This window comes from Ranitomeya imitator, chromosome 2 (genome assembly GCF_032444005.1).
Source record: "Ranitomeya imitator isolate aRanImi1 chromosome 2, aRanImi1.pri, whole genome shotgun sequence".
Lineage (NCBI taxonomy): Eukaryota > Metazoa > Chordata > Amphibia > Anura > Dendrobatidae > Ranitomeya > Ranitomeya imitator.
This window is the reverse complement of record NC_091283.1, coordinates 395,064,704-395,075,219: the sequence shown is the minus strand read 5'-3', so window position 1 is coordinate 395,075,219 and position 10,516 is coordinate 395,064,704.

Sequence of the window (10,516 nt, the reverse complement as noted above, 5' to 3'; positions counted from 1 at the left end):
GGATCCCAAAAGTTGTTGTACAATTTGTCCTGAGTACGCTGATACCCCATATGTGGGGGTAAACGACTGTTTGGGCGCATGGGAGAGCTCGGAAGGGAAGGAGCGCCGTTTGACTTTTCAATGCAAAATTGACAGGAATTGAGATGGGACGTCATGTTGCATTTGGAGTGCCTAAACATTGAAACCCCCCACAAGTGACACCATTTTGGAAAGTAGACCCCCTAAGGAACTTATCTAAATGTGTGGTGAGCACTTTGACCCACCAAGGGCTTCACAGAAGTTTATAATGCAGAGCAGTAAAAATAAAAAAATAAAAATTTTTCCCACAAAAATTATTTTTTAGCCCCCAGTTTTGTATTTTCCTAAGGGTAACAGGAGAAATTGGACCCCAAAAGTTGTTGTCCAATTTGTCCTGAGTACGCTGATACCCCATATGTTGGGGTAAACCCCTGTTTGGGCACACGGGAGAGCTCGGAAGGGAAGGAGCACTCTTTTACTTTTTCAATGCAGAATTGGCTGGAATTGAGATCGGACGCCATGTCGTCTTTGGAGAGCCCCTGATGTGCCTAAACAGTGGAAACCCCCCAATTATAACTGAAACCCTAATCCAAACACACCCCTAACCCTAATCCCAATATTAACCCTAACCACACCTCTAACCCAGACACACCCCTAACCCTAATCCCAACCCTATTCCCAACCGTAAATGCAATCCAAACCCTAACTTTAGCCCCAACCCTAACCCTAACTTTAGCCCCAACCCTAACTGTAGCCTTAACTCTAGCTCCAACCCTAACCCTAGCCCTAACCCTAATGGGGAAATGGAAATAAATACATTTTATTTTTCCCTAACTAAGGGGGTGATGAAGGCGGGTTTGAATTACTTTTATAGTGGGTTTTAGCGGATTTTTATGACTGGCAGCCATCACACACTGAAAGACGCTTTTTATTGCAAAAAATATTTTTTGCGTTACCACATTTTGAGAGCTATAATTTTTTCCATATTTGAGTCCACAGAGTCATGTGAGGTCTTGTTTTTTTGCGGGACGAGTTGATGTTTTTATTGGTAACATTTTCGGGCACGTGCCATTTATTGATCGCTTTTTATTCCGATTTTTGTGAGGCAGAACGACCAAAAACCAGCTATTCATGAATTTCTTTTGGGGGAGGCGTTTATACCGTTCCATGTTTGGTAAAATTGATAAAGCAGTTTTATTCTTCGGGTCAGTACAATTACAGCGATACCTCATTTATATCATTTTTTTATGTTTTGGCGCTTTTATACGGTAAAAACTATTTCATAGAAAAAATAATTATTTTTGCATCACTTTATTCTGAGGACTATAACATTTTTATGTTTTCGCTGATGATGCTGTATTGTGGCTCGTTTTTTGCGGGGCAAGATGACGTTTTCAGCGGTACCATGGTTATTTATATCCGTCTTTTTGATCGCGTGTTATTCCGCTTTTTGTTTGGCGGTATGAGAATAAAGCGTTGTTTTTTTTACGGTGTTCACTGAAGGGGTTAACTAGTGATATAGTTTTATAGATGGGGTCGTTCCGGACATGGCGATTCTAAATATGTGTATTTTTATTGTTTTTTTTTTATTTAGATAAAGAAATGTATTTATAGGAATAATATTTTTTTTTAATTATTTTGTTTTTTTAAAATTTTTTTTACACATTGCAATATTTTTTTTTTACACTATAACATTGCCCCATGATGGGGGGCATCATGTTAAAGTGTAAGATCGCTGATCTGACACTTTGCTGTGCACTGTGTCAGATCAGCAATCTGACGTGCACTTTTCCTATGCTTCCCGGCGCCTGCTCTGAGCAGACGCAGTGAAGCCACCTCCCTGCAGGACCCGGATGCTGCGGCCATCTTGGATCCGGGCCTGCAAGGAGGAGGAGGTAAGAGACCCTCGCAGCAACGCGATCACATCGCGTTGCTGCGGGGGTCTCAGGGAAGCCCGCAGGGAGCCCCCTCCCTGCGCGATGCTTCCCTATACCGCGAGTACACCGCGATCATGTTTGATCGCAGTGTGCCGGGGGCAATCCGTGACCGCTCCTGGCACATAGTGCCGGATATCAGCTGCTATAGGCAGCTGACACTCGGCCGCGATCGGCCGCGCTCCCCCCCGTGAGCGCGGCCTATCGCGCTGGACGTACTATTCCGTCCTTGGGAATTAGGGCCCACCCCACATGGAAGGAATAGTACGTCCAATGTCAGAAAGGGGTTAATTTTGCAAAGTTTTTAACTTTTTTTTTTTCATTATTATGTCTTCTAAATAAAGTTTCGTATACTGTTATTACCTGGGCCTCTATTACTTCCTGGAGGTCGGCGCTCATAGCAAGTGAGTAATTCTACTACATAGAGGTGATCTGAGCATCGCCTGTATGTAGCTGTGCCGATCAGGTTGTGGCAGCTTCTAGCCTCCTATGGAGACTATTCAAGCATGTCAAAACTTAAAAATAAAATGTTTTTAAAAATATTAAAAAAAAATAAATGTTCAAATCACCTTCCTTCCGCCCCATTCAAAATAAAACAATAAAATAATCAAACCTACACATATTTGGTATCGCCATGTTCAGAATCCCCCGGTCTATCAATAAAAAAAGATTAACCTGATCGCTAAACGGCATAGCGAGAAAAAAAGTCAAAGCGCCAGAATTACAGTTTTTTGGTCGCCGTGACATTGCATTAAAATGCAATAACGGGTGATCAAAAGATTTTATCTGCACTAAAATTATATAATTAAAAACATCAGCTCGGCACGCAAAAAATAATCTCTCACCCAACCCGAGATCACGAAAAATGGAGACGCTACGGGTATCGGAAAATGGTGCAATTAAAAAAAAAAGAACCTAGACATGTTTGGTGTCTATGAACTCGTAATGACCTGGAGAATCAAAATGACAGGTCAGTTTTAGCATTTAGTGAACCTAGAAAAAGGCCAAACAAAAAACAAATGTGGGATTGCACTTTTTTTGCTATTTCACTGCAGTTGGAATTTTTTTCCCATTTTCTAGTACATAACATGGTAAAACCATTGGTGTCGTTCAAAAGGACAACTTGTCCCGCAAAAAAAAAAAAGCCCTCACACGGCCACATTGAGGGAAACATAAAAAAGTTATGGCTCTTTTGAAGAAGGGGAGTGAAAAATGAAAATGCAAAACCAAAAATACCTCTGGTCGTTAAGGGGCTAAGCAGCTGATGGAGCCGATCTACCACAACATGTATAAGAAATTTACAGAGGCTTGCAAAACTATTCACCCTACTTGGCAGTTTTTGTGTTTTGCTACCTCACAACCTGGAATTTCTGTTTTCCCCAAGGTAAACTGCTCCAGCTCCTTCAAGATAGATGGTCTCCTTTGGTGAACAGCCATCTTCTAGTTTGACCACAGTGTCTTAATTTTATTAACCTCTAGGCTTTGACTAGGCCACTCCAAAACATTAACTCATTTCCCTTCAAACCACTCAAGTGTTGCTTTAGCATTATACCTTTAATCATTGTCTTGTTGGAAGGTTAATCCCCATCCCAGTCTCAAATCACTGACAGACTGAAACAGGTTTGCTAATGAATATCCATCTTCCTCTCGACTCGGACCATTTTCCCTGTCTCTGCAGCTGCTGCAGCTGATGGTGTTCTTGGAGTGATGAGTTGTGTTGGTTTGGCGCCAGACATAGCGTTTACCTTGGTAGCTAAAAAGTTTAATTTTGGTCTTATCTGATCACAGCACCTTCCTCCATATATTTACAGTGTCCCACATGTCTTTTGGCAAACTGAAAACGAGCCTTACAATTTTTGTGTGCAAGTCAAAGCTTTTTTCTACACACTCTTCCCTAGATGCCTCCTCTATGGAGCATACGGCTTATTGTTTGTGCTCGTATGAACAGATACTCTAGTCTCTGATTGGGAACTCTGCAACTCCTTCAGGGTTACCTTTGGTCTCTGTGCTGCCTCTCTGATTAATGCCCTCCTTACCCGGGCTGAGAGTTCTGATGAGCAGTCCTATCATGGCAGGTTTGATGTGGTACCATGTTCTTTTGATTTGATGGTGCTTAGAAATTGGGATATTTTTTTAAAACCCAACCATGACTTGCACTTCTCAACAATTTTGTCCCTGACTTGTTTGGAGATCTCCTTGGTCTTCATGGTGTTGTTTGGTTATTGGTGCCTCTTGCTCAATGGTGTTGCAGCCTATGTGACCTTTTAGACAAGGTGTGTTTATACTGACAGTCCATGTGACACTTAGAATGCACATAGGTGGACTTCTCCGTAAGCATGTGACTTATAAAGGTAATAGCTTGCATGATAAATGTTTAGGTGCTTCATAGCAGAAGGGGTAAAAACATATGCCCATGCCAATTTTTAGTTTTTTGATCCCATAAATTGAATTTCCAAACAGGGTAAGGGAGGAGAGGAGAGTCAGCTCACCACTCACACTGCAGCAAAGATAAGGATTGAGCCTTCACAAGGAGCAGGGCCGACTCCAGGTGCAGCAAACAGGAAAGGAAAAAGTATCCTCCAGTGGAGCAGTAAGTAATGGTAGATAAAACTTCAAGTTTATTCTTTCTAGAAAATCTTGGCGGATCCTCTAGTGCAGACAAAACTATCGCGTTTTTGCTAACAAGCCTTACTCATAGTGTAAGGGTGCATGGCGCGTTAGCAGGAACGCGTTGGTATTGCTGGATCCGCGAAGATTTTATAGAAACAATAAACTTTAAAGTTTTCTCTACCATTACGTAATGATTCGCCCGGAGGCTACTTTTTTCTTTCATAAATGTACTTTATGCTTCTATTTTTCTCACTTCACTTCACCAACTTAGACTATTTGTGCTGATACATTACACACAAATCAGATTTAATAATAATAATCTTTATTTTTAACATATTCCGCAGCGCCTTACAGTTTGCACACATTATCATCGCTGTCCCCGAGGGGCTCACAATCTAAATTCCCTAACAGTATGGGTTTTTTTGGAATGTGGGAGGAAACCGGAGTACCTTGAGGAAACCCAGACAAACAAGGGGTGAACATACAAACTCCTTGCAGATTTAAAAAAACGTTTAAACACAGGTTGTAATGTAACAAAATAGGTAAAAAGCCAAGGAGGTGAATACGTTCGCAAGACATTGTATATACAACGAGGCTGTGTAACAGACACAGGAATGAATCCTTTGACCATGCAGTAACGCCAGAGGTGTCACTGATGCACGTTTCCCGTTTAGTTTCCTCAGAGGGGGCTGTAATAATGAGTAAAATAGGAGTGTTTTTTTGTTAACACAGATGCTAAATGGCTGAAGAAACAGTTATACATGTAATGCGGCAGCTGGGTATGGTGCTGGCGCTCAAGTGGAACGTCTCAAGTGCTTCCAGGTTCAACGTTCAGGTGCATCATGGGGAGGAGAGGATCAGAATTTCACAGAGAGAATGCATCACCACACCAAGGAGACTAGGACATTGCAATTCCAGGGCGAGCGCACCCTGTGTGCTAAGAGCAAAGCATTAAAAATGAATATAAAATCAGGCAGGGAGAAGCCACTTTCACACCAGAGCAGCTAATCAAGAGGTTTGTAATATAGAAGGGGCGCGATAATAAGTCTCCATAGAAATATGTAAGTCTTATAAATCAACATAATAATAAGTAGATATATACTAATGAAATAAAAAGAAACGATTTATTAGAGAGAACAAGCACTAAGCCGCAGCATTAGATAGCCTTCTGGTGACATTGACAAAATGTGTGGGGTGATTACAAAATTGTAAAATACAGTTGAAACCAGAAGTTTACATACACTATATAAAAAGACACATCTGCAGGTTTTTCTCAATATCTGACACGAAATCAGAATAAACCTTTCCCATTTTAGGTCATCTAGGATTACCATAATTATTAATATTTGCCAAATGTCAGAATAATGAGAGAGAATGTTTTATGGCATTTTTATTACTTAATACAAAATCAAAAGGTTACATACACTGAGATTATTATTCCTTTAAACAGTTCTGGACTGCCCATATCATGAAGTTATATGTTTGGAAGCTTCTATTTTTTTGGTAACATTGGAGTTAATTAGAGACACACCTGTGGATCTATTTTAATACACACCTGAAACACTGCTTCATATGTGTCCTTTTATATAGTGTATGTAAACTTCTAGTTTCAATTGTAAGTAAAATAAAACATTTATTGCCCCAAAACTTATGTTATTATACAGGTTTGCATGTTTGCATCTTCAATGTAATAGTGTCTACCATTGCTGTGAATATGATCTGCAGCTTTGATGTTCTGAATCCATATACTTTTCACTTCTAGGTGCCGCAGGAACTGGTAACAGCTATCAGACCACAATTTAATATTGAAGACCTGTCCTAGGGATAGGCCATCAATTTCCTTTACGCTTCGTACATGCAGCTATGGCTTGGTACATGCAAAATACAGGACTTGCTGGGTGGCAACCCTAATTCAAGAGTGATATTGTTTGGACCCCCAGCGATCAGGAAATTCTCCCATATCCCACGCATACTTGATAATTTTCAAACTTGAAATCACCCCTCTAAGGGTCGGGATCAGCCTCTGTAAAGAGGCCACTATGGTTCTATGTGAGGGTCAGGGGTTACTGTATTTCTGTCATTGTATTCATGAACCAGCAGGCTCAGACTGGAAAGAGACAGAGGTCCCTCATCTATAGGGGAGTGTATGTTGTAAAGCAGGGAATTATATGACAGAATAAAACTGAATCTATAGTGACTGATATAACAATACCTATACTACTTCTGGGGCTCTCATCTATGGAAGCCCTGGCTGGAGGGGTCATGCTGTGACTCCCCTGACTGTAGTCCCCATCATTTGCATTGCTGAAATCTTTTGCAAACATAATCGAGCTATTATTCAGCCTCTTGGCTCCCAGGTTATAAGTAACATACAGTGAATTAACTCTGAAATCTTTCGGTTCTGTCCTCTCACAGTGGGGGAGATAATAAGGTCAGTGCAAGAGGAGCCAGGAACATCCAAGACAAGGAAAGTGTGAAAAAGAGCCATCCAAAGTCTGCACCTCACTGTCGAATCTTATCTTCTTTACTGGTCCCTACTACAACTTCCCCACAGTAAATCCACAAACTGATAAGACAAAGGTGAAAGGTGGAGGATCAGAGCAAGGAACAGCGAGAAAAAGATATTACTGTAGTGTGATGGCAGCAAGCCATTTGGCAATTCTGGCAAATGCCAGAAGGGCCGGTCTGGTTGTGGGCTGCCTTGTGTGCTACTTTGTTAACAGAATCAATGTTCTCAAGACACCCATACTGTTAACAGTTGTGACGGAGCACAAAGCCGGTCACTCCGTAACCTCAGCATGCCGTGGGTATAATTAGAAATATTGGTCTTGTAGTAATTCTTCCTTTCCTCCATCCGGGGCAATATTAGTAATATATCCCATCTAGTTATTGGGGACAGGGACACCATGGGCCTGTGTGATTTCAAATGCCAGGGCTGAATTTCATCCCCAGTCCGTACCTGCTGACACCTATCAGTCATTCTCCACATTAGTCTGGCAGACGATGCCCTATGCAATCACAGAGGTGGCACGAAGCTAACCCCGAACAATTCAGAGGTGTATCTAGGGTTTTGGTCAGGGAGGGCGAAACTTCTGAGTGGGCTCCTAACCAGGTAGCCTTGATTACAACTGGGTGACGCAACCTAATAGTGGAAGTAGGAGAACCTCAGCAGATGTCCACTCTGTTACTGAAAATAATCTCTTATACAAAGACCAACATTGATATTACTGCCATACTGTCAGGGTAGATACCAGTCCTACTGAACATATAGGAGGTTACAGTGCAGTTATAGATGGTGAATTACAGAGGACGTTCTTTCTAATGGAATCGTTCACTTTTCCCATCTTCTCCCTCTGGCCCAGACGGACATGACAACTTCTTCCAGCCATGACTATGCTGCAAAGAATACAACAAAGACACATTTCACATCTCATGTTTTCAGCACTGTTCCCAATGGGTCTATTTCCAACCTGCACAAACTCATTATCCTGCTGATACAACAATACTGAGCCGCTGCTGACGTATGTGTCCCTATTACTGCACCTGCTGTGTGGTTCTCTGTGCCCTCTAAATTCTAAAGCAACACTATAGAATATAGTAACGCTGTGTGCAAGTGCCCTAGAAGCCAGTGCTCACATTTTGTCTCCTAGAAGGTAATAATGCTCTCTGTGTGCCTCTTTAACAGTCACAGTAACCTGGGCTCCCCTATAACAATAAGTGCCCACTTTACATTTAATAATGTCCCGAGTCTCCCCCCTGTACAGATCCCCTATACACAGTATGATGTTGTTTTTTACACAGTATAATGCCCCCCTCACTGTATAGTACCCCCACACAGTACACTGACCCCTTAGTAGCCTCCAAACTGTTTGATTTCTTCCAAACTGTATGATGGCCCCCCTCACTATAATCTCCACACTGTATGATGGCCCCCTAAATAGCCTCCATATAGTATAATGCACCAGATATTCCTTTAGTATAATGCACTCCCCATAGGCCTCCATATAGTATAATGTACTCCCAATAGGTCTCCATATAGTATAATGCACTCCTCATAGGCAGACTCTACATTGTATAATGTGTTGTGAATTCCGCTCTTGGGCTCCCTCCAGTGGTTGTAAGTGGCACTTTTGTGAGTTCTGCTCTTGGACTCCCTCCGGTGATTTTAAGTGGTATGGCTGCTCCTTGGATTTAGCAGTCTGCAGCTGCTTCCACTGATTGTCTTTCTGCTCGGCTATTTATGCCTGGCTTTTCCCTTCAGCCAGTGCCACTTGTCTATGGTTCCTGGTTGGATTCACATCTCTCTTGGATTTCCCTGATATCCTGACCAGTCCTGCAAAGTTAAGTCCTTGCTTTGCTCTTTTCTGTCCACATGTTGTGGACTTATTCGTTCTGTGCATTCTATGTTTTGTCCAGCTTGTTAGTATTGATTAATTCAGTTAAGCTAGAAGCTCTGGGAAGCAGATTTACCCTCCACACCTTTAGTCAGGTGTGGAGATTTTTGTAAACTCTGTGTGGATTTTTGTAGTTTTTAATACTGACCGCACAGTAATCTATCCTGTCTTATCTATCTAGCTAGACTGGCCTCCTGTGCTACATCCTGGTTTCATTCTGTGTATGTCTTTTCCCTCTCCACTCACAGTCATTACTTGTGGGGGGCTATCTATCCTTTGGGGATTTTCTCTGAGGCAAGATAGTTTTCCTGTTTCTATCTTTAGGGGTAGTTAGTTCTCAGGCTGTGACGAGGTGCCTAGGGAGTGACAGGAGCATCCCACGGCTACTTCTAGTGTTGTGTTGAGCTTAGGGACTGCGGTCAGTACAGGTACCACCTCCTTCAGAGCTCGTCCCATGTTGCTCCTAAACCACCAGTTCATAACAATAATGTACCTCCCATAGGCAAACTTTATAGTACTGTATAATGCACCTCCCATAGGGAGACTCTATATAGTATAATGCACTTCCCATACCAGACTCTTATTGTATAATGCACTCCCCATAGGGAGACTTTATATTGTATAATGCACCCCAAATAGGCAGAATCTATAGTATAATGCACCCCCAAAAGGGAGACTTTATATTATATAATGCACCCCCAATAGGCAGACTCTATATTGTATAATATATTCCCCATAGGCAGACTATAGTATAATGCACCCCATAGGCAGACTCTATAGTATAATGCACCCCCATAGGGAGACTCTATAGTATAATGCACCCCCCATAGGCAGACTCTATGTAATATAATGCGCCCCAATAAAAAAATAAATAAATGCAATACTCACCTCTCCTCCTCTGCTCCGAGCTCCCGCCTATATCAGGACAGCCGGTGCCGAGTAGTGATGCTGTCTGCATCAGTGACATCAGACACTGAGAGGGGGATGATGGGAGAGGGAGCGTACTGCTGCCACTCTCATTATTGCGGTCAACTATATCGGCATCTAGCCGATACAGTTGCACTAGCAATGATGGAGTGAGGGGCCACTGCTGGCACCGGGCCCCCTCCTGCTCAGGGGCCTCACAGTGCCACAAAGTGTAATTGTGCTGTGCATGCCAATAGTTACAGTAGTGTAGCTTCGAGAGGACCCCTTCAGAGCACAGGGCCCAGGGCGACGGCCACCTCTGCCCCCCGGTAGCTATGCTATTGCCGGACATTCATCCTGGCCTAGATGCAGAAAAACACTTCTCATTTAAACCAAAAAGCTCTATTTTGGTCACATCTGTCTATAAAACATTTTTCCAATAGCCTTTTGGCTTGTCCAGATCTTTAACAAACTACAGATGGGCAGCAATGTTCTTATAGAAAGCAGTGGCTTTCTCCTAGTTGTCCTGAATTACCATGTGTAACGAATGGAAACAGAGGCACAGAAGATGAAGTTCACATTCGTTTTTATTGAAGTTTAATGTGGAACCTCGGGACCATGGTCCGGGGGGCTCCAAAGGGGGCGTGACTACAT